General features: G+C 34.7%; 1 long non-coding RNA gene across 1 annotated transcript in view; it reads left to right on the top strand.

Annotated features, from left to right (window-relative positions):
- LOC141423036 (uncharacterized) overlaps nt 1-22,634 on the top strand; it is a 116,816-nt gene that overhangs the window by 64,955 nt on the left and 29,227 nt on the right. Inside the window, exons 2-3 of the long non-coding RNA XR_012447698.1 lie at nt 17,085-17,200; nt 17,357-17,438. This is a non-coding gene — a long non-coding RNA (uncharacterized lncRNA). The remainder of the gene's footprint in view (nt 1-17,084; nt 17,201-17,356; nt 17,439-22,634) is intronic.

Here is a 22,634-nt window from a genome sequence, read left to right on the forward strand (position 1 = left end):
AAACCAATATTCAAAGTTAACACTGTTGTGATCATTGTAAATATTTTCCCAGATAAAGTATACAGTACACACTAAAGTTTCATTTGCTATATAACTGTAATCACCAGAATTAAAGATCATGTTATGTTTGAAAAAAAAAAAGAAAGAAAAAAAAAAGACTGGTGATGCCGACCTTGATCACCTGGCTAATATAGGGTCTGCTAGAATTAACCATTGTGAAGCTATGCTTTTTCTCTTTCCATATTCTGTTCTAGAGATCTGTGAGCAAAATCTGTAAAAACCAGATCACAAATAACTTAAGCTTTCTGAGCCATATGGTCTCCGTAACAACTTCTTAACTATGACTATTGAAAAGGAAATTAGAAACAGACAACATAAACGCACTCCAATGTGTGTTTCAATAAAATTAGATGAACCCTACATTGTTCAATAGAAGGGAATCACTAAGTACAATTGCATGTAAGGGGAAGAGAATTAAACTTCATCTTCTGGAGAAAGGACTCTTAAAAAACAGTGTGGATATAAATTAAAAGTACCAATACTAATTAATAAATATTTTAGGGGGCTAATTTGATTCTACACAAATATACTCTTATTTTTTAAAGTTTATGCCACTAATCTTAGCATTGAATCATGTCTGAAGCAATCACTATGGTTGTGTTTGAATGATTCTTGAGACATCATCCAATATTACTTTAATTTTTACATTGTTATAGTTTTTGCCATTGAGAGTTCTTCTAAGTTTTGTCTTTTTTGCATGTCCTCTTCTTTTGTGTGTTGAGCACTTTCTTAAATTCTGATACTACTAGATATTCCTGGTGCATATTGCTTTTTTTTCCTGCCCCAGTAACAGAGGCAGCAATTTCTCCATAAATTATTCAGTTTTCTTTTTTGGAGAATAGCATTCAGAAACTTATAACTGGGAGTTAGTTGTATCTTACTGCAGTGCACTGCTTTTGGGTTCTTTCAGTGGACAGAGCTAGGAAATGTATGTTTACAAATCCATGCACAGGCATATAATTGCATTCATTTCTATAGCAATTTATTTATTAAAATAAGCTAGCTATACATTAGACAAAGGACTGATAACCACAATATATGGAGAGCACAAGAAGCTAAACTTCCCCCAAATCAATGAACCAATAAATAAGTAAACAATTGAACTAAACAGAACTTTTTCAAAGGAAGAAGTCCAAATGGCCAAAAAAACACATGGCCATCTCTGGCCATAAAGGAAATGCAAATCAAAACCACACTAAGATTCCACCTCACTCTTGTTAGAATAACTAACATCAAGAACACTACCACAAAAAATGTTGATGAGGATGTAGGGGAAAAGGAACCCTCATTCACTGCTGGTGGGAATGTAAGCTAGTACAATCACCTTGGTAAACAATATGGAGACTTCTTAAAAACTAAACATAAATCGCCATATGATCCAGCAATCCCACTCTTAAGGATATATCTGAAGAAATGTGACCCAGGTAATTATAAAGCACCTGCACATCCATGTTTATTGCAGCACTATTCACAATAGCCAAGTTATAGAAACAGCCAAGATGCCCCACTACAGATGAATGGGTTAAGAAAATGTGGTATTTACCCTTAATGGAATTTTATTCAGCCACAAAGAAGAATGAAATTTTCTCATCTGCAAAGTAAATGGATGGAACTGGAGAACACCATCTTAAGCAAAGTTAACCAGACTCAGACGGCCAAAAGTCAAATGTTCTCCCTCATGTGTGGATTATAGACCTAAAACAAATGCAGTACTATTATCGGACATGAGTCACCCACTAAGGGGGAGAATATGCATGACATTCCAGAAAGTGCGAAGCTGAAAGAACAGAATATAGATCATTAGATGCCAGGGGTTGGACGTTGTATTAAATGGTCCACATAGCACTTTCTTAGAACAGCTCTGTATGGCCCTAGAATGGTGGATGTAAGGCTCTGCATTCATCAAACCTGTAGAACACCCACATATCACAAAGAGTGAATTTCACATATTTTAAACATGAAAATTCTTAAAATACCAATTTAATGAGATGTCAGGACATACAGGAAAAAAATGCTGACTGTGACCAGTGAATATGATAGTATTAAAGTGCATGACATATTCTGGTTAAAGGGATGAACAATTTCCTAAGTTACTTTAAAAATAGTGTTTTGTGTAGATAATGTTAAGTCTAAAGACAAAAATAACTGCACAAACATGGTATTCTAGTTGGTAAGTTACTTCTCACAGTGGTATACATTAACAATTCTGAAAGTACTTCATATAGATACTAGGACTGAACAAAAGTAAATATATTGTCAATAATGACAGGCATTTTTCTCACGATAGGACAAAAAAATTACAAATAAGCAAAACAGGACTGCTAGAATAAAACTCTGGTGCTTGATGAAGCCCCTTTTCTCCTCCTTCCTCTTCCTCCTCCATCTTCTCCTCCTACTTCTCTTCTTTTGAAGCAGTGGGGTTTTAAACTTAGAGCTTTGTGCTTGCTATGAAGGCATGCAACTTCTTGAGCCATGTTTCTCGCTGTTTTTGCTCTGGTTATTTTGGAGACAGGGTCTTGCTTTTCACCAGGTTGGCCTTGACCACATTTCCTCTGTTAATGGGATGGCGATTGTCAGCATGCCCTGTTTTTTTCTGTTGAGATGGGATCTCACAAGCGTTTTGCCCTGGCTGGCCTTGAACTTTGATACTTCTGATCTCAGCCTCCTGTCTAGTTTGAAATAACAAATAGGTGCCCTACTGTGCCCAGCTATCAGTTGAAATATGGTCTCCTGAACTTTTTGCCCAGGCTGGCCCGGGACCATGACCCTTCTGATCTCAGCCTCGTAAGTTGCTAGGATTACAAGTATAAGCCTCCAGGTGTCTGATTATTTTCATTTTTCTTTATGACCAAATACTACTCCATTGTGAATCTATACCACACTTGCTATATTCATTCATTTTTGTGAAATAAGGGTACCCTTTAAGAGCTCTATGTTTTTTTTTCTTTTTCATTTTTTAAAATTATTTTATTACTCATATGTGCATACAAGGCTTGGGTCATTTCTCCCCCCTGCCCCCACCCCCTCCCTTACCACCCACTCGGTCACCTCCCTCCCCCCACACCCCCTCAATACCCAGCAGAAACTATTTTGCCCTTATTTCTAATTTTGTTGTAGAGAGAGTATAAGCCATAATAGGAAGGAACAAGGGTTTTTGCAGGTTGAGATAAGGATAGCTATACAGGGAGTTGACTCACGTTAATTTTCTGTGCGTGTATGTTACCTTCTAGGTTAATTCTTTTTGATCTCACCTTTTCTCTAGTTCCTGGTCCTCTTCTCCTATTGGCCTCAGTTGCTTTTAAGGTATCTGCTTTAATTTCTCTGTGTTAAGGGCAACAAATGCTAGCTAATTTTTTAGGTGTCTTACCTATCTTCACCCCTCCCTTGTGTGCTCTCGCTTTTATCATGTGCTCAAAGTCCAATCCCATTGTTGTGTTTGCCCTTGATCTAATGTCCACATATGAGGGAGAACATACGATTTTTGGTCTTTTGGACCAGGCTAACCTCACTCAGAATGATGTTCTCCATTTCCATCCATTTACCAGTGAATGATAACATTTTGTTCTTCTTCATGGCTGCATAAAATTCCATTGTGTATAGATACCACATTTTCTTAATCCATTCGTCAGTGGTGGGGCATCTTAGCTGTTTCCATAACTTGGCTATTGTGAATAGTGCCGCAATAAACATGGGTGTGCAGGTGCCTCTGGAGTAACCTGTGTCAAAGTCTTTTGGGTATATCCCCAAGAGTGGTATTGCTGGATCAAATGGTAGACCAATGTCTAGCTTTTTAAGTAGCCTTCAAATTTTTTTCCAGAGTGGTTGTACTAGTTTACATTCCCACCAACAGTGTAAGAGGGTTCCTTTTTCCCTGCATCCTCGCCAACACCTGTTGTTGGTGGTGTTGCTGATGATGGCTATTCTAACAGGGGTGAGGTGGAATCTTAGTGTGGTTTTAATTTGCATTTCCTTTATTGCTAGAAATGGTGAGCATTTTTACATGTGTTTTTTGGCCATTTGAATTTCTTCTTTTGAGAAAGTTCTGTTTAGTTCACTTGCCCATTTCTTTATTGGTTCATTAATTTTGGGAGAATTTAGTTTTTTAAGTTCCCTATATATTCTGGTTATCAGTCCTTTGTCTGATGTATAGCTGGCAAATATTTTCTCCCACTCTGTGGGTGTTCTCTTCAGTTTAGAGACCATTTCTTTTGATGAACAGAAGCTTTTTAGCTTTATGAGGTTCCATTTATCTATGCTATCTCTTAGTTGCTGTGCTGCTGGGGTTTTGTTGAGAAAGTTCTTACCTATACCTACTAACTCCAGAGTATTTCCTACTCTTTCCTGTATCAACTTTATATTTTGTGGTCTGATATTAAGATCCTTGATCCATTTTGAGTTAATCTTGGTATAGGGTGATATACATGGATCTAGTTTCAGTTTTTTGCAGACTGCTAACCAGTTTTCCCAGCAGTTTTTGTTGAAGAGGCTGCTATTTCTCCATCAAGAGCTCTATGTTTTAAAGATTTAGAATATATTACTTGGTAGTAACATTCTTATGAATACCATGATCTATGTTTTTAAACCACAATGTGATAGTTGAAAAGCTCTGGAATTAAAAAAAGAGTATTTTATAAGTCAACATATCATCTTTTAAAATGAGTCACTTCTGGTAATGAAAAGAGTTTATTCTAACACATTAATTTCACATAAAAAGGTGATATTTAAATATATTTGAGGAGTGATATTTGAAAAATACCTAAATATTAATTAAATAAGTTAAATAGGAAAATAAGGAATCGGTCCAAATGTGATTATCCTTTTGTTCTTAAATGAAAACAGTTTTTATTTTCACTCCAAATTATATGACTACTTACAACATCAATTATTTTGACCTTTTTACTCCTCTATGATATTTTGCTGGTTATAACTCATTTTGGAAATTCCTGTCTTGCAGTAACTTGAGCTCTTTTGGGAATTTAATGAAATGAATCTTGGTAATACTGGATATATTAGGAAATTATAGATTTCAGAAATGCATAAATCTTAGGGTTAAATGTTTGGCCAGGAAAATTTATGGCATTTGTGGTTTAGAGTACTTTATATTTCCATAGAAAAAAATTAATGTCTAAATAGAAATTATTCTATATAGTTGGGATTTAATGGAGCAAATAATTATTTTGGAGGATATAGGGATTTGTTTCAATATGATAAATGTGAACATACATTATGAACTAGTTTAGTTAAAGCACATATTTCAGGAACTACTTAATCATCTATCCTAAATGTTCAGTATTCAGTGAGATTTCAAAGGCAAAAGCTTCATCTTTGCATTAGCATTTATATTCATCTTTATAAATGATTCATTTTTGGGAAAAAGTAGATTTCCATATATATATTTCTGATTCCAAGTTTCTTGTGATATGTAAAAGACTGAGTTTTTCTTTTTCTTTTATTTTTTTAAAATTCCAAATACTGCCTTAGTGCAGAATCATATTCCGACTTTACCCCAAATCCTTGGCAGGTAAATGATGATTTTGTAAAGAGAATAAGAGTTTAAGAGAGCTCTAATAATTCAAATGTTTGCCAATTTAATTATATTATTCTTGAACCAGTTCTTAATAAAGTGGCATTTATTGAAAACAGAAAAGAATAAAATCAGGTAAACTTTCTTTTTAGATTAATTTTTTAAAGTTATTATGGGGGATCAATACATTAAACTATTACTAAAATCCTATTTTTTGTTAAAAATGAACTTCTATAAATTAGGCCAGTTAGATCAATACATTGGAATTAATGAAATAAATATATCTACAAATGAGAAATTGCCTAATTAAAATTGTTGATGTTGATCATTAGAGTTGAGCAGAGAATTAGAGATTTAATTTGTGATCTCATGCATTTATTTGGGAAGGTTAAGAAATTTCTGTCAGATGGAGTGGTACACACCTATAATCTAGTACCCTGGTGACAGAGGCAAGAGGATTACAAGTTCAAAGCCAGACTGAGTTATATAGAAATACCCTGTCTGAAAAAAAATTCAGTATCTTATTCTTTTCAAAACTATTTATGATTAAAATAAATCCTTTAGTATTTGTATTTTGTCCAAATTATTGTAGTAACTACTATGAGATCCAAAGATGTAGAGACTTGGATACTATTATCAGAAATTATAAAATTCCAACTTGTTGCTCACTTTCTAGAAACTAGTACTGAGTTAAAAATGAAATCTCAAAAAAAGATGCCCACATGCTGAATAAGAAAAGAAGAAAATACAATATTTTTTAAAGTTTAAAAAAATGAAATCTTAAAAATCAAGTCCTAGTCACATCAAAGGACAACAACTATCCACAAAATCAAACTTCAAATATTGACAATTGTTCTAAGCAATTCATTACTGGCCGCTCTCTCTACCTCATTTGTTCCTGATTTGTTCTCATCTTTCAGATCATGACTCTGAATTCCAATTTTATAACTCACTTATGAGCTCTTTTACTTTGGGGAATACCAGAGCAGCATCAGAGTTGCTCTGCCCTTACCTTTGTTCTGTATTTTCTTTGCCACCCTAGCTGCTGGGAGTCCTACAGAATCATCTCCAGCCATCTAGCTCATACTGTTTATCTTTATCTATGGAGAAATGGATATAAGTCAGGTGGAGACATGAGAGTGGCAAATGACTGGGTGAAGAAATATGCTGAGTGTGAATTTTCCCATAAGTGGTGAGGAGGTTGTACAAATAGCACAACTTGAGTATGATCAATGTATAGAATATGCCTAAAAAGCATCGCCCAGTGTTAACCTTTCTTTTTCCTATTTTTTCCCTTCTGAATCACTGTTCAGCACCTGGACAATGGTAAGACATCTATTTTTATTAAAGTTGAGAACATTTGCTGTGGATAAGATTGATTGGAGCGGAAGCTCCCCCTTTACACTGGGCACTGAAAAGAGGAAAGAGCCCAGGTTTCATTCATAGGGTTGCTCCTGGGGAGGAAAGAAAAGAGTGAAATATTTGCAAAAATTCTTGTCAAGGAAGAGATTCATTTTTAATTGACAAGGAAGCAGGGAAGGACAGATAGGAGGCACAGACAGAACATCCAGTCCTCTGTCATCACCTGCTCTTCCTTGAATCCATTGTCCCACATAGATTGTGAACAGTCATCCACGCAAGTTACTACTGTATTCTTCTTCTGGTTTAGTTGTAAGGGCTCTTTGGGCTCCTTGTTAATTCAAGGAGATCATTCCCATGCTTCCTTGTCCTACACTGACTTGAAGACCCAGTGGGTCATTACCTAGCATCTGTATATATTTCGTGCTAAACTCTGGGGCAGGTGAAATATTTTGTGTCTGCAGGTCCTGCTGATGCATTAAGGATTCTCTGAGTGTCTCACTCTATATTCTGCAGACATTTTTACTTTGAGTTTTTTTTGCTTCAACAGGGTTTACCCTAGGCAGGAGACAGATAAAAATACTTCTATAGCTTAAATGTTCACTTTCCTTATGATTCACTTGTTGAAATCTAATCACCAATATGATGTGTTAAGAGGTGGAGCTTTTGGAAAGTGATTAGGCCATGGGCAAAGAGACATAATGAATGGAATTCCTATTTGTATAAAAGATGCTCCAGAGAGCTGCTGTTTCCCTTCCACCATGTGAGAACACAGTGAAAAGCCACCATGTATGAAGCAGGAAGTGGGACCTTGCCAGATACCAAATCTGCCATTCACATTAATTTTGTACCTCTCAGCCTCTAGAACCATGAGAATGAATTTCTGTTGTTTATAAACTGTCGCTGATGGCATTTTTAGTATAGCTTAAATGATTTAAGATAAATACTTTCTACTTGCAAATACTCCAAACACTTTTTGCCCAGCCCCTTCCCATACTCAGATAGAAGGCTAGGCACGCAGGTGTCTCTTTCTCAGTGACTTGTAATGCCTGCTCATTTTTTATTTATAATTTTCCTTCCAGGAAACATTCCAGGAAATGTTAATCATATCCGTGGCGTTCAGAATCTTTCCCTCACATTCTCGCACTGTTTTCTTCTTCTATGTGTTGTTCAAACACAGAAGTCCTTTTGGTTTCTTCCAAAGGAGGAATTTTATACATTCAAAAACATGGAAAATGTTGTTTCTTCTTTTTATATGTCATCTTTTCCCTGACACAAAAGCAGCCTAGATGGGAAGGAAGAGGCAGATTAAAATGCATTTGAAGAGTGGGCAGGGTACCGTGGGTAGAGCAGGTGTAGGAGTGGAGACATTGCCACAAAAAAGTACATTGGTTAATATTCAGAAATTTATTAAGAGAACAGAGACTATGCATTTGTAGCTGTCTACTTCAGTATACTGGTTGGTATGTGAGGGGAAAGACACATTGAATTATGCTTTCTTGCACGAAGTTGCAATCCTGAAATACTTAACACATTGATTTATTTATTTTTTTTTAAATCACCACCCTTCTACTTAGTTACTGGTAAAGAAATACTTTATTAAAATGAGATAAATGATTTCTGAGCTTTTCAAACCAGAACATGTCATTTTCAGAGGAAAGGGTAAATAGTTCAGCAAAGATATGTTTAACGAAAATGACTTTTTCAGTCTAAAATATTTGTCAGTCATTAAAAATATGTCATAAGACAAAAAAAGTATAAAATGTCATTAGATGTTTGAAACTGCCTAGAAATTGGTTTGATAGGGTTAGTTAGTGGTGTAGGCTTGAAAAAATTATTGAAGTTCATTGTCATAAATATGTATGTTCACTGTGCCTTTGCCTCCCTCCCCTAAAAATTGGATCTCAGTGTTCTCTCTCATTGTTCAGTAGAAGAGCATATTTTTAGAATCCAGATAGCACATATCCACTTCTGCCTTTTACAAATATAATTCACAACAGGTGTTCAGAGGTGTTGATTTTTTTATGACAGAGACTGCCACACAAATCTCCTGTATACTGAATGTTGAACAGCTATTGCCATTATTTTGACAAATTTTCTAAGGTATTTGGCACTAGTTTTGACAAATGGTCATGATGAAGCTGATTCAAATGGATGACAGACAGCTGTAATGCAGTTCCACCAATTGATTTTTTTGTCATGGAATGATTCTAAAAAGCCAAAGAAAGTGTTAATCCCATTTGACAGCAGGAGTTCCATTTGCACTGGAACTGTGGGTTATTGTAAACAGGCTGGAAAGACTCCATATAAGCAACTTTGCTAGGGCAAGTTGGGTAACTACCATGGTCAACTCCCTGAATAGCAAAACAGATATCTGAAAACTTTGTACTACATAATTCTACTTAAAATCATGATTATATAAAAGTACAGATGAACTTAACATTAGCTTGTTCATTGTGTGAAGTGAATTAACTTTGTCCTTAGGATCTATGTATTGAGTATGTGAGTGCATATGTGTGGATTCATATAGCAAAAAAGTTGAGTAAATTTTGAATGATGTTTTAAGTAGGGCAATCAAATAAAACAAACTAACAAAATATACAGACATATCTTCATGTAAGCATAGTTTCCAACTTACCTTTGTGTTCAAGAAAATATGTTTATAAAATTTCTGTTTGTCTTGTTTTCTTTTAGGTGCTAAAGAAAAATTATGGCATAAAATAAAGTGTTAAACTCAGAAAATTGTGCTCATATCCTGTCTCTGTGATTTATACAGTTGGTATTTTAACCTTTTCCCATTCTCGTGTTTCTAAGAAGCTGCTTTTTCAGCAATTTTTTCCTAATTAGCTCAGTCACTTTGAAATTTTAATTTCACAGATATTCTGTGTATCTGCTTATGGATTGTAATATTTCCATAATTATTTACTTTGTATGCTATATGTGACTTTTTTCACCTTTGTATCCAAAAGTATATCATCCCACAGCAGCAATACCATCCCCACTAGAAATGCACATGTAAAAACCTGTGGAAACTGTACAATACTTGATACAAACACTCATTTAATTGAATCTTCTGTTTATAGAAAGTTTCTGGTGGACTGAAAACTAAATATAATATCCTTTTGTTTCAGTTCTTATTCAAAATATGTATTAATAAGTTAGGAAGGAATATATATATAGTTTAACCTCTAAACAAAATACATGGATCACAAATTATTCACATATTTATGAGCAAGAGTTTATTAATTTTTATTGCTGCATAGCAAATTACCTCCAAATATGACAGCTTAAGACATTTATTGCTTCACCACATTTTCTGTGGATCAGGAATTGAAACGGGACTTAGTTTAGTACCTCTCATTTGGGGTCTCTTATGAGGTTGTAGTCAGGGTGAAGGTCTCTTCTGAGTGCTATGCTGGTAGGTGGAAGTAGGGCAAATGATTTGCTTCTAAACCAACTTGAATCGTTGTTGGCAAGATTTTGTTTGTTATAGGACATTGACCAGAGGTCCTCATTTTCTTGCTCATAGTATGAGATCACCCCTAACTAAGCATTTTAGTTTTTTGACATGTGTATTTCCTCATACTGCTGTTCCCAACATGGAAGACAGTTCCCTTCAAAGACAGCAAGAGAAGGAAAAATAGAGCTGAGGATGTAAGTTCCATTCTTTTTGTAACATTATCTCAGAAATGACATCGTCTTATTTTTGTCATATCCTATTCTTTGGAAAGCTATTCATTACCTTATGCAAGAAAAAGCATGAATATAGGAAACAGGAAATGTTGAAAGCCATTTTTGAGGTTGTTTACCACATAATGCATTAATTCATTTCTCAGTCCAGTTGAGATGGTTATTGAAAGCAAGTAATAGTTTTTATTGCCTTACAGACTCATTTAGTTCTAAAGTAAAATTAGCACATGATCGTTAAATGTTGCTTAAGGATATCTAGTAAGAGATAACTCATTGATAATGAAGACATCACTTCTGTTCCTGGGCTGCTAGGATTGTATAGAAATCTCTTTTTTTCTCAGTTTCTCAAAGAAGCATTAGAAGATTGAGCCTATTAATGCACTTTTGACATTTACAAGAAATATTTGAAACCACAGATCAGGATACAGAAGGCAATGAGGTAAAGGTTAGAATGAAATTGAATAAAGGATAATTGAGTTAAGCTCACTTCTTTCTTTGAGGGAGTTTTTTTTTTAGTTCTAATATTCACCGTGAGTGTGTAAGAATTGGTCCAGGCACTGGGAATGCATCAAAACAAACAAATAAATTCCCATCTTTGTGCTTTCTATTCCAAGTGAGTAGAAGAAATGTCAGGACCCAGGGGCACATAGCAAGCTGATAATGGACAAAGGTTACTAGAAAGGAATAAGTTCCTGTATTAGGTTGTTAAAATAGGATTTAGTGTCTCAGTGTCCTTAGAGCCAAAAAGGCAAGAATAATATAATAAGCATAGAGCACTCACTTATCATAAGGACATGAATTCTTGGCTAAGATAGGAATGGTTAACTGTTTATGCCAATGTTAGGGGTCACAAACAACTAGCATTGAAAGCCATGTGTAATCATAGAACTATTTACAGAGCTGTTGAAACGCTATGTGCTATGTGCTGTTGCTGACTCTCTTCTCTGTGGACAACCTGGGTAAGGAGAAAGAAATATCCAACTCAGGCTAAGGTAGAGGTGATGAGGAAAGTCACTAAGAGAGTTGGGGAGTTTGTACGTGTCGTCTAGGTTAGGGGAGTCTGAGGGCTGCAGAGGAGCAGGAATTGTGTTCAGGTCTGCCAGAGGCAGAGGAAAGAGACAGAATATATTGTACTGGAGATGACTGCTGCTGGTGGTAAATTAAATGACTATCTTTTTTGTGCCCACACTGAAGGATCTTCTAGGAGGACTTTAGGGAGTAATCCACAAACTGAACTGCCAAAAGAAGACCAGGGGCTGAGATAGAAGAAGAAAGCAGCTAGTCCAGAGAGCAATATTGACTCTTCTTATTGCAATTGGAAGTTCCTAATGAGAGAACTAGAAATTTACCCAACACTTGAGAAAGAAAGACCCATACTTAAGTGTCTGCCAACCCTGGAGGACAGCCTCACAAAACCCTACAGCACCAGTCCTCAAATTTGTAATCACTCTGCTCAGATCCTCTCACTTCTTTGCCTGAAGCCTGATGGGTCCGAAGCTGAGCTGATGACTGTAGGAGGAAGCAGAGTGTAAAAGTAAATTGGGAAGATAAACAGGCTCACCCATCTGTACTCAAATAGGATAGTTCAAGCTAGGAGAGACACTTAGCTTGAGAAAGGGAGAAGATTTTGTTTTAAATTAAATCAATTTTTACTTGGAGAAATAAGTGAGTGGGTGCTCTTTTGAGGGTACTTTATAGACATTCTATTTATTGAAAGAGGAAGGGTGAAGCATCCACAGGCAAGAGCAGTGACAAGGAAAATGTAACACAAGGAGAGAAAACCTAGGTCAACCCCAGCTCCAGGGTCAGACTTGTTTGGATTTTATCCTAAGACTTGTTCTTTCCACCTCCTGGACATTCCAGGACAAATTACTAAATCTCTCCGAAGCAAAGTTTCTTATGAAATGGAGATAATTATGATAGACTTACTTCATAGGGTTGGGTTATAGATTAAATTTTAGACTGGCTATTAAGTGCTAACCACACATATTCTTGAGTATTTAAAAAATATAATCACTTGACTTAGAGAAGATAGAATACAAAGTTTGCTGTCTTTTCCACTTGATATTGTGCAAATTTTTGTTTACAAAATGAATATACCAATTTGTTCCCCAGAAGTGTAGTGTTTTATCCTATCCTCTCTGGCATCAACTTTTGGGTCCAGAATTCTACCTATTTGAATTATGTGGATAAAATACAACACATTGCTCTCACTTGCACTTATATGGTTATCAGGTATACTAAACACAGTCATTTGTTTCAACCTACATTTCTTACTTTGTATTAATGTTTTAACCATTTTTATGCGGGGGTTTTAGATTTTTTTTATTGTTTTTATAGGCTTGTTATAGGAGACTATATTGGTTAACTTGTAACCTTTTAATATAAATATTTCCTCCATAATTTTTTGATATTTCAGGAATAATAATTTTCTAAAATATTTGTAATGCAAAGTTATTTGAATAATAGATATACAATTTTAAATATTTAAAATTTTCTTCTCTTACCTACATCTACCCAAAATGAAGATGGGTAAAGATAATATTGGCAATGGGTAACAAGGATTTTCTGAAATTTTCAACTCATAATTTTTATTATTTTAGAGTATACTATTTTTAAACTCCAGATCTATAAAAATTATTTGTAAGGTTTCTCCAGATGACTCTTACATAGGACACAGTGGTACCAGAGTTGCTGGGCTAGACAGTTTCTATACAATTTTAAATTCTTATGACATTTCAAGTCCATTTTTAACTTAAAGAGAATGGGAAATTGCAAGAACTTCAAATTCACAGTTTGCCTGAGGCAGAGATAGTACTGAATTCACCTGGTACTATTATTTTCATGGTAAAGTAAGCTGAAAATCTCAGTTATATTCTTTAAGTTGTATATTAAGAATGTCATGAGAAAAAGAATTCATTTTAGTGGGAGAAACTTTCCATTTTAGGATTTCTACTAAAGTCATTATAAAATGCAAATAAGATGAATTAAGATTATTTGTGTCTTCAGGTTTGAGGAGAAACTTTCTGTTTTATTTTTAACAAATCATTATGAGCCTTGAGAGTACAATATAGTTTATAAATGTTCACAGTTTGGTACATCAATATTTTAAAGCTTTTTTTCAAAAAAGGTGAATTTCTTAAATGTGGATTTAAATTAACTTATGCAATCAATCATGTGGGAGAATTGCAATTTTCATTATAAACTCAGTCTTAGAACTCTTGAATCATCAGGAAAATAACATTTTACAAGCTAAGAGTTACATAAGTGTACAAAGAAGTGTTTACAGGAGATTTAAACATGCCAATAAAAATTTTCCACATGCATTCCCAATTTCTTCACTACTGAACATAGAGGCAGAAGCACAGGTCACTTAAGATGTGATTAATAGATTCCTTTCTTAGGATGATAAATTAGTTTACTATCACAGACCCTAGTGTTCCAGTCTTATAGGCTTTGTGTCCCTGGCTTCAGAATCAGTTCTACTGCACATGACTCTATATTGTTCAGCCAGGCAATGCCCGGTCCACAAACATAATTTTCAGGTCTACTCTTAATCCTTATCTTATGTGTTAAGCCCAGTGCATTATTTATCAGTGAATTCCCAGGGCTGTGACACTAAACCTCCCCTTCTTACTGAAATCTCTTTTCTTTTCGATGAAGCCTGATTTAATTGAACACAGTTGGCCTGAAGGTAGGAGACCTTGAATCCTATCAGCAATCTTTCTTTGTCATATAATCCACATGCTGTATGATTTAACCCTCTTCATAAGTTTGGTCCATTTAAGTACATTATCCCTCAGAGATTTCATTTTTCTCTAAGAGGGAAGTTGCTCTTTTCCCCCTCAATTACATGTTAGATAAGATGTGATTTATCTTCCTGGGGTAGTATTACATCTCTACATCTCTTTTGGAAAGAAGACTTCCACAGTTGATTCACTCTATACCTGAAGCTGTGAAATATTATGACAACACCCATAGAAAGGCATATTTTACAGGAGTAAAAACCTCCAAAGTTACTGCTGTTGTTTGCATCTTGAAGGGAAGAACATTTTCATTCCCATGCTGAAATATTATTTGTTAATTTCAACATTTGTCAACTTTATTGAATTTATATCAAGCAATGTGCAAAGCAGTGAAACTACTATAATGATGGTTAGATATTTGTTCTAAGGAGAGTCAAAATCTGTTGATCTCATTAATTACTATTCCTTCAACATTTATTTTATTCATAAAATAACTAAGGGTCAAATGAATCATTATACATGCAACCACTTTATAGTATGACATATTTCACTGAAGAATTAAAATGGATTCAATTTATTTATTCTTTCACTTATTTATTTAATAGGTAGTTTTGGAACACTATTTAGAGCTAGTGGGAAAGACATATAAAACATTTTAATACAAGCATACTGTACACTTAGACAATACAGCAAGCCTAGTGTTTGTCAGTCAGATCTCCCTTCAAGAGGAAACCTGGAACGTACTATAGTTAGCTCTCTGGCTTCACAGTGTCTTTGGAATCTACATCAGCTCTGGAACTACAGATGTGCAATTCCACTCAATGGCTGGCAGTCCTGGGCAGCAGGGTGAATTCATTTCTGTTCAATACAGGATTCCTCTAATAGCTGGCCTTTGCTCTGGAGCTTGCTGTTTGCTGATTGAGAATTTCTTTCTTTTTTTTTTAAACATTTTTATTAGCATATAATAGTTGTACAGGGGGTTTCATTGTGACATTTCCATATATGCATATAATGTGCCCTGGTTTGGTTCTTCCTCCTCTTTATTCTCCCTTTCCCCACTTCTTAAAATGATTTTGACAGTTTTCAATGTAACATATTCATACATGTATCAAAAATGCATCAACCTTATTCACCCTCCTTTACCTTCTTCATTTACTCTCTCCCTGTTACTAATACCTTTCCCTTTCCATGACCTGTTTTATAGTCCTGTCCTTCATTGTTGGTCTGTTCATTGTTCAGTGAAGTTTTGTCTTAGTATTTTTCCTATAAATATATTATATTTTAATCAGTAATCCCCTCTATTATTCTTCCTTCCCTCTTTTCCCTTACTTCATATTGTTCGACAGTTTTCAGTGTGTTTCCTGTGTCTTGTTCTTATACAGATGTGGTGCATTTCAATTCTTGAGTTGCATTTTAGCTGCAGTTCTGTAGCTCTTGCTCAACCTTTCTTTATTCCTTTTTTCCTAACATAGTCCTCAGACCTGCCTTGTGGTCTGAAGACTTTCCTGGCCTGCTCTTGGCTCCTCTCCCCTTTATCTTCACAGGCAAGATTCCCAAGTTAATTTATTGTACTTTTAACTCTGTATTGGTGCCTGCTTTCAGAAAGATCTACACTGTTGCAGGGAATGGTCAGTATAATTTTTAGAAAGTCTGCATGGGAGAAAGAGTTTTACATTGTGGGAAAGGGAAAAGTAAGTAAAAATAAAGTATGATAAGAAAGGTCTCCCTGAGAAGTTGCCTTTTTTTTCTTTTTTGAACTCAGGGCCTACACCTTAAGCCACTCCACCAACCCTTTTATTTGTGAAGGACTTTTTCGAGATAGGGATTTACCCAGGTTGGCTTCAAACCATGATCTTCCTGATCTCTTCCTCCTGAGTAGTTCAGATTACAGGTGTGAGTGCTCTGCTGAGAAGTCAACTTTTAAGCAAAACCTTAAAAGAAAAAGGAGTGTTCACATGGATATGTAGGGAATTTCTGGTGAAATGGCCCTTATATCTGTTTTCTCCCATGAAATGCTACAACACCATCCTGAAAAGGTACGTGAGACCCATGTGCGGTTCCAGGATAATGGAAGAAGGCAGTAAGCTGTGATTTATTGAAAAAATCTCAGAAAAAAAAAAAGAAAAAAAGTCTCGATGGAAGAAGGATGATTTCATGAGTCTCTGCAACACCAAGGAAGTGATAGTTCTTAGGATGTGGAGTCAGGATTAATTGTATTGCTTACCACATACCACTTTAATGAAGTCTTGACTTAGGAAGGGAACAATGCAGTGAAAATGACTTTCCATGTGTTTTTTTTTAAATGAGATGAACAGTTGTCTTAGAGGGAGTCAAAATTTGTATGAAATTCTGTAATAGCTCTCCAGCACTTCTGAAGATAAATGCTGAAAAAATGCAGTGTAATAGTTGTAAGTAATTAGAATGGAATACATTTGAATTTTTCTCCTTTATTCCAGTTTTAAAATTTTAAATAGAAAACAAAGCCACTAGATTACTTTTAGATTCAGGATTAGTGTACTCTGAAAAATCAGTTCAAATGGCTTCATGAGAAGGAACTAAAAAAATGAAAGTGTCATGTTTTCTTTTAGTTTTAAATAGAAAACCAAATGATGTGGAGAAAATATGCAGACAGAAGATGGAAAGTCTAATAAGATAAATGACGTTAAATAATTCTCAAAGGTTAAGTTTGTTATCTATTTATACAGGGGCAGAAAAACATTCGGCTGGGTGTTATAAGTTACCACTTGAAAAATGGTAACAGAAGAGAGAGGCCAATATACATACAACATGTAGGGTGGATGGTGCACATATTTGAAGTGAGGTGAGTGTGCAATGAAGAGCTGGTTATGATAAAATGAGTCCTGTAAATGCTAAAATGTAGTCTAAGACTGAAGCTGATGAAGTATAATAGATCTTTAACCCCTAAGAGTGCACAAATCTCCAGCAAACTTTTAAATTCTGAAATTTTCTTCTTTAGGAGTTTGTCAAAAATAGGTTCCAGATGCCAAGCAGTGTACTACTTTCCTCAACATCTAGGGAAGTCAGGACATTTAATCCCAGTAAGTGCATTGCTCTTTGAAACATTATTTTTCAGGGGCCTTAGCAATGAAACATGATAAAAGCAATGGATTTGTACCAGATGGAGGCACTGCCAAACTCCCAAACCTTTGCTTTCCTCTGTGTTCAGAGGGGATGGCAGAGGAACAGATGCCAGAAACAATCAGTTTTCAGGGCAGGCAAAATAAACATTGAAGGAGAACTGTATCTTGCCAGAACAGATGATCAAAAAATTAAAACATCTGATGATAAAATTCTATGTCCAGATGGCATTTTTTTCTCTGGTTTCCCACAGAAAAGAAAAATGACAAACAGAAAAAATACAGTTCCCAGAGGTAACTTAATTCTCTATGAAACCCTGAAAAATATAATACCATATGTATTTACTAATTGTTTCTATAAGATTAATGATGAAAGTTTTAATGAGTAGTATTTTAACTTGTAGAAAACAGATAATATTATATTTATTAGTGCTTTTTAACAAAAATTTCTCTTCCAGGCATACTTTGAAGATAAGGCATGGTCATGTGACTTTGGTTATGGAAATGGGTGTCACTTGCAGAGGGAAAACTTAACACCCACAACATCGTTCTCTATGTATCTTTTTAAAGTTTGGCAATTGTAGAAACACTGAGATTCAGTGTAGGATCCTGAGTAAGGATTATGCAAAGCAAAGCAGGGTGTAGAAAAACTGTTGCAATTCTAAGTCACTGAGTTTGAGGTTGTTTATTGCCATGCATAAATTGGCCCCTCATAAGTGTAAATATTTGACAATAATATCAGGGCACTCACAGGAAAGCCACTGATTTCTCTATTCACAGGCTTTTTACAATATAGTTAGCAATTATATAGAATTCTACACAAGGGGATTTGGCCAATGCAAATAAACAGACAAGACTGGAGAATGTAATATTTTTTCATTTATTATGTCTTTTATTTTTACCTGTGTTGTTACATTTACCAGGGAGCATTTTTTCTTCATGTGTATTTGTTACTGTATAGTGGACTTTAATTTCAACTGAAGGACTCCCTTTAGTACTTCTTATAGGGTCTCAGATTTATCTATTTCTTTTTTTTTTACTAGTTCATTTTATTTGCTTATTTATTTATTTTTATTGTTGTGCTGGGTGGGGGGGTGCATTGTGGCATTTGCAAAAATTCTTACAATCTATTAAATATATTATACTTGAATTCACCCCCTCCACCATTGTAATTTTTTTTCAGGAATATTATTATGTAGATATGGCCCTTCTTTAAGGCCAATTAATTCTCTGAGAACTTGTGTGTCACAGCCACTGAGATTCTCAAAACAGCTATGAAGGGTGAAGTTGGAAAACCTAAGCAGAGGTGGTATTTAGACTTGTGAATCCAGTCTTGGGCCTGCACTTCAAGAAATGCTGGGAATCAAGCCAGAAAATTGATACAAAGAAATGAAATCAATCAGTGGGGTCAGAGAAGGGATAAGAGAAAAGATCTAAGTCATTTTCCCCCCTAAATTAATGGACAAGAAACCACCAAGTCCAAAAAAGACTAAATTATGCTAAGAAGAAAAATTATTAAAACAAGAAAAACATAAGCAACAATAAAAACAACTACATACACTTAGCCATACCATAGTCAAACTGCTAAAAGCCCAAGACAAGAAAAAACCTTGAAGACATCCAAAGGTTGGGTGAATGAAACGTTATATTGAGAGAAACAAGGTTAGGAATTCGTCAGACTTCTTATAAAAATTATACAAGACAGAGACAAATGAAAAGACATCCTTAAAACACTGAAACAAGAAGTCAACTCATATATCTATATCTAATGAAAGTAACTTCCAAAGCTGAAGGCATAATAAATACCTTTTCAAACCAATAAAGTCAAAAAGTATTCATTGCCAGAGTCTTGCAGTAGAATATATATTGAAAGAAATTCTAAAAGCAGAAGGAGAAGAGATACCAAACTAAGAAGCTCTGGGGAGCAAAGAAAGCAATCAGCAGAGTGAGGAGATGACCTGCATAACTGGACCAAAATTTTACAAACTATTCGTCTGGCAAGGGATTAATTAGCAGAATATATAACAGTTTAGTAGCAATCTCCACCCTAAATAATCCAAATGAAAAAGAAGCAAAGAATATAAATAGACACTTATCAAGAGAAGAGATTCAAATGGTCAATAAATTTATGAGAAAATGTTTCACTCCATTAGGCATCAGATATATGCAAGTCAAAAACACAATGATGTAGCATCCTATCCCAGTCAGAATAGCTGTTATTAGAAAGACAAAATATAAAAAATGTAGGCGAGGATGTGGAGAAAGAGGGAACTCTCCCGGTGGTGGGATTGTAAATTAGTACAGCCACTATTTTTTTTCTTTCAAAGTGCCAGCATATGTCCATATTATAAAATTGTGTTAGCTGTTTCTCTGGTCAGAAATGCTTTTTCTATCAGACAGTTACAGGGCACACTCTCTCTCTCCTTTCATTGTCTTATCCAAACATGTTCTCAATGAGTATTATCACGGTCGTTTCTGTTTAATATTCCAACTGGACCCTCTGATTTATCTTTGTACTTAAAAAGCCACATTTACCCCTTATAATGTACTGTGTAGCATTATCTTTAGTTTTGGTTTACTTTACCATGCAAAATCCATAACTCCAGGTATTTTTAACTACTGTATTGTAAGTGCAGGATGTGTTCTGCATGTTTTAGCATGTTATAGGCACTTTAAAAATATTTGTTGGATAAATAAGTGAATAAATGAACAAATTTTGAAACCGTGGTGTAGGGGATAATAATAATGACTCTGATTTAAATAGCTTCTGTCCTCTGGAGAATTTTACTGTGAAATAGAGACTTCCTTTGTTCTTGAAGAAAATATGAAGTTGACAATCCTATAGATCTTTAATTTGCAGATACTGTGATTGAGCTGGTAAGACTCCAATTCTCATTTTAAAGAATAAATTAAAAAGATAAAAGGAGTTTGTCAGAGGAAGAGATCAGAGCTGTAGCCTCACAATAGTAACTGTGCTCCTTCTCTTATTCTTTTCCTTATATGTTACTGAAGTTTATCAAGAAGTAGAAAAATTTAAGAGGACATTCCTTTTGTTTCCAAAGAGTTGTGATTTCCCTTTTTCTCTTCTGTAAATTCTCATGACCGATAGAGAGTTTATAGAATCAGGTAACAAAAAGGCTCTTTTCTGTACTGTACTGGCTGAACTAGTTTCTTACTAGTGTAAGAACTCTCTTTTTCTTATTCTTTTCTTCCTTTGGAGACAGCAATGCCTAAGTTTTCTGAAGTAGCTTGAAGCGTGTGTGTTTCATCTATAGGGTTTTGCTTACCACACAAAGCTTTTTGGCTTAAATTGAGCTTCAGTGAGCATCGTCCGGTGCCTACAGCTGAGAGGTTTGTTTTTCAGTGATGTCAGATATTCTGTGAAGAACAGCTACTGTAGTAATTCAGGTATAACTAGGTCAGTTTCCTTTAGCTTGCCCATTTTTCAATAAATCATATTCATGTTTCCTTTTGCTCCTGCAGACATTGCTTCAAATTGTAGATATAAAAATATATCTAGTAGCCTCTTATGCTTTACAAAGATGTTATGTTACAATGAGCAAAATATTATTTAAAATATTCCTTGAATGGAAATCGTTGAGAATATAAGTTAATTCTTCTGGATGTATAGTTGGTATTATAATAGCATTATGCTACTTATGTTGTTTCATTTAAATGATAGGGACCATTTGTGTGTTTCATCCAAACCACTCAGGAAAAATGTGTGTATGTGTGTGTGTGTGTGTTTATTACTTTTATTTATACATAGATGGCCATGGTATAAGTTTATTAAATTACTATCTAAGATCACACAAATATGATAGTTACTTTTAGAAAGGGCAGCTGAAGAGACAAACCATGAATTCAATATACACCAAGTGTTTTAGTTCATACTTGACTAAAATGTACACTTTTCACAAGATATCATTTCTCAATTTAAATTAGGCCAAGATGAACTGCATTTCTCTTATATTTTAGAAGAATAAACATTTAAATAAGTACAAGTTGGAGACCCTGGTGTTTTCATTATTTTTTCCAATGATGAGGACAGATATGTTGTGACATGGTGGGAACCTTCATAACAAGTAAAACTAAACTTAAGGCAATTCTGGTAGAAAAGAACTGAGAGCTCCATTTTATTATGAAGTGACCCATATATTATATTAATTCATAAAATATTTTTTTAACATCTTACATAATTTGTTTTGTAGTGAAAAAAATTGATATTTTTATCATACATCTTCTGATTACAGACATATATGAATCTTTCATAATTAAATCGTACAAATCACTGTAAACACTGTTGTTTTATTTCTCAGGTCTTATATTTAAGTCTTAAGACATTGTGCATGATTTTTTACATGGGGTTAGATAAGGACCTTATCTTATTCTGCTGGTTTACATATCTAGTTTACCCATCATCATTTGTTGAAGAAACTGTACTCTCACAACTAGTACTCTGTTTTAAAGATAGTAAGTTGGTTCTTAGATTCACTTTCATCTTTATATTGTTATTGTGAAAGATATTATTTAGTAGTGACCCTGTGGAAAAGCAACATTGTCTCTAACACTGTTCATTTATCTTATTCCTTTAGGTAAGAGATCTGTGGTGGTAAATAAAATTGTTGGAATGACAAAACTTCTGCATGTATTTGATTTTCCATTCTGTGACTGTTGCATTTTTGAAGTAAATGTTTATAAGGGAGTATTTAAACTGTGTTTACGATAAGCAGCAATGCTTTGTTTAGCATAACTTTCCAAGGACAGACTGTTAACGCTTTTGATACTCTTATCGTTTCTAAATACAGGGAATCTCCAGTAACTTCAGTTCAACTCAATAGACATTTGTTCTCATCCAATGTGTGTTCGACTCCATATATGGTAGAATTCCAGTAATTATGTGAGATAGGTCCCGTTTGTCTGAGAGCATTGAATTGAGTGATGGAATTTTCATACCTTGAAAAAATTCCCAATAATTGGTTTTACATCCATCCTATAGGATGCAGTGTGCTATTTTCCCTATAATATGGGTTCATGCTTTTCTCACAAAACTGTCTTCTAGCATTCACTTCTGAAAAGTAAGGAAAAACAGAAAAATTCATATCTTCCAGATGTGAATCAGATAACAATTGATTAATTCTTGAGTGTGTCCTTAAT

Source organism: Castor canadensis, chromosome 5, assembly GCF_047511655.1.
Source record: "Castor canadensis chromosome 5, mCasCan1.hap1v2, whole genome shotgun sequence".
Classification (NCBI taxonomy): Eukaryota; Metazoa; Chordata; class Mammalia; order Rodentia; family Castoridae; genus Castor; species Castor canadensis.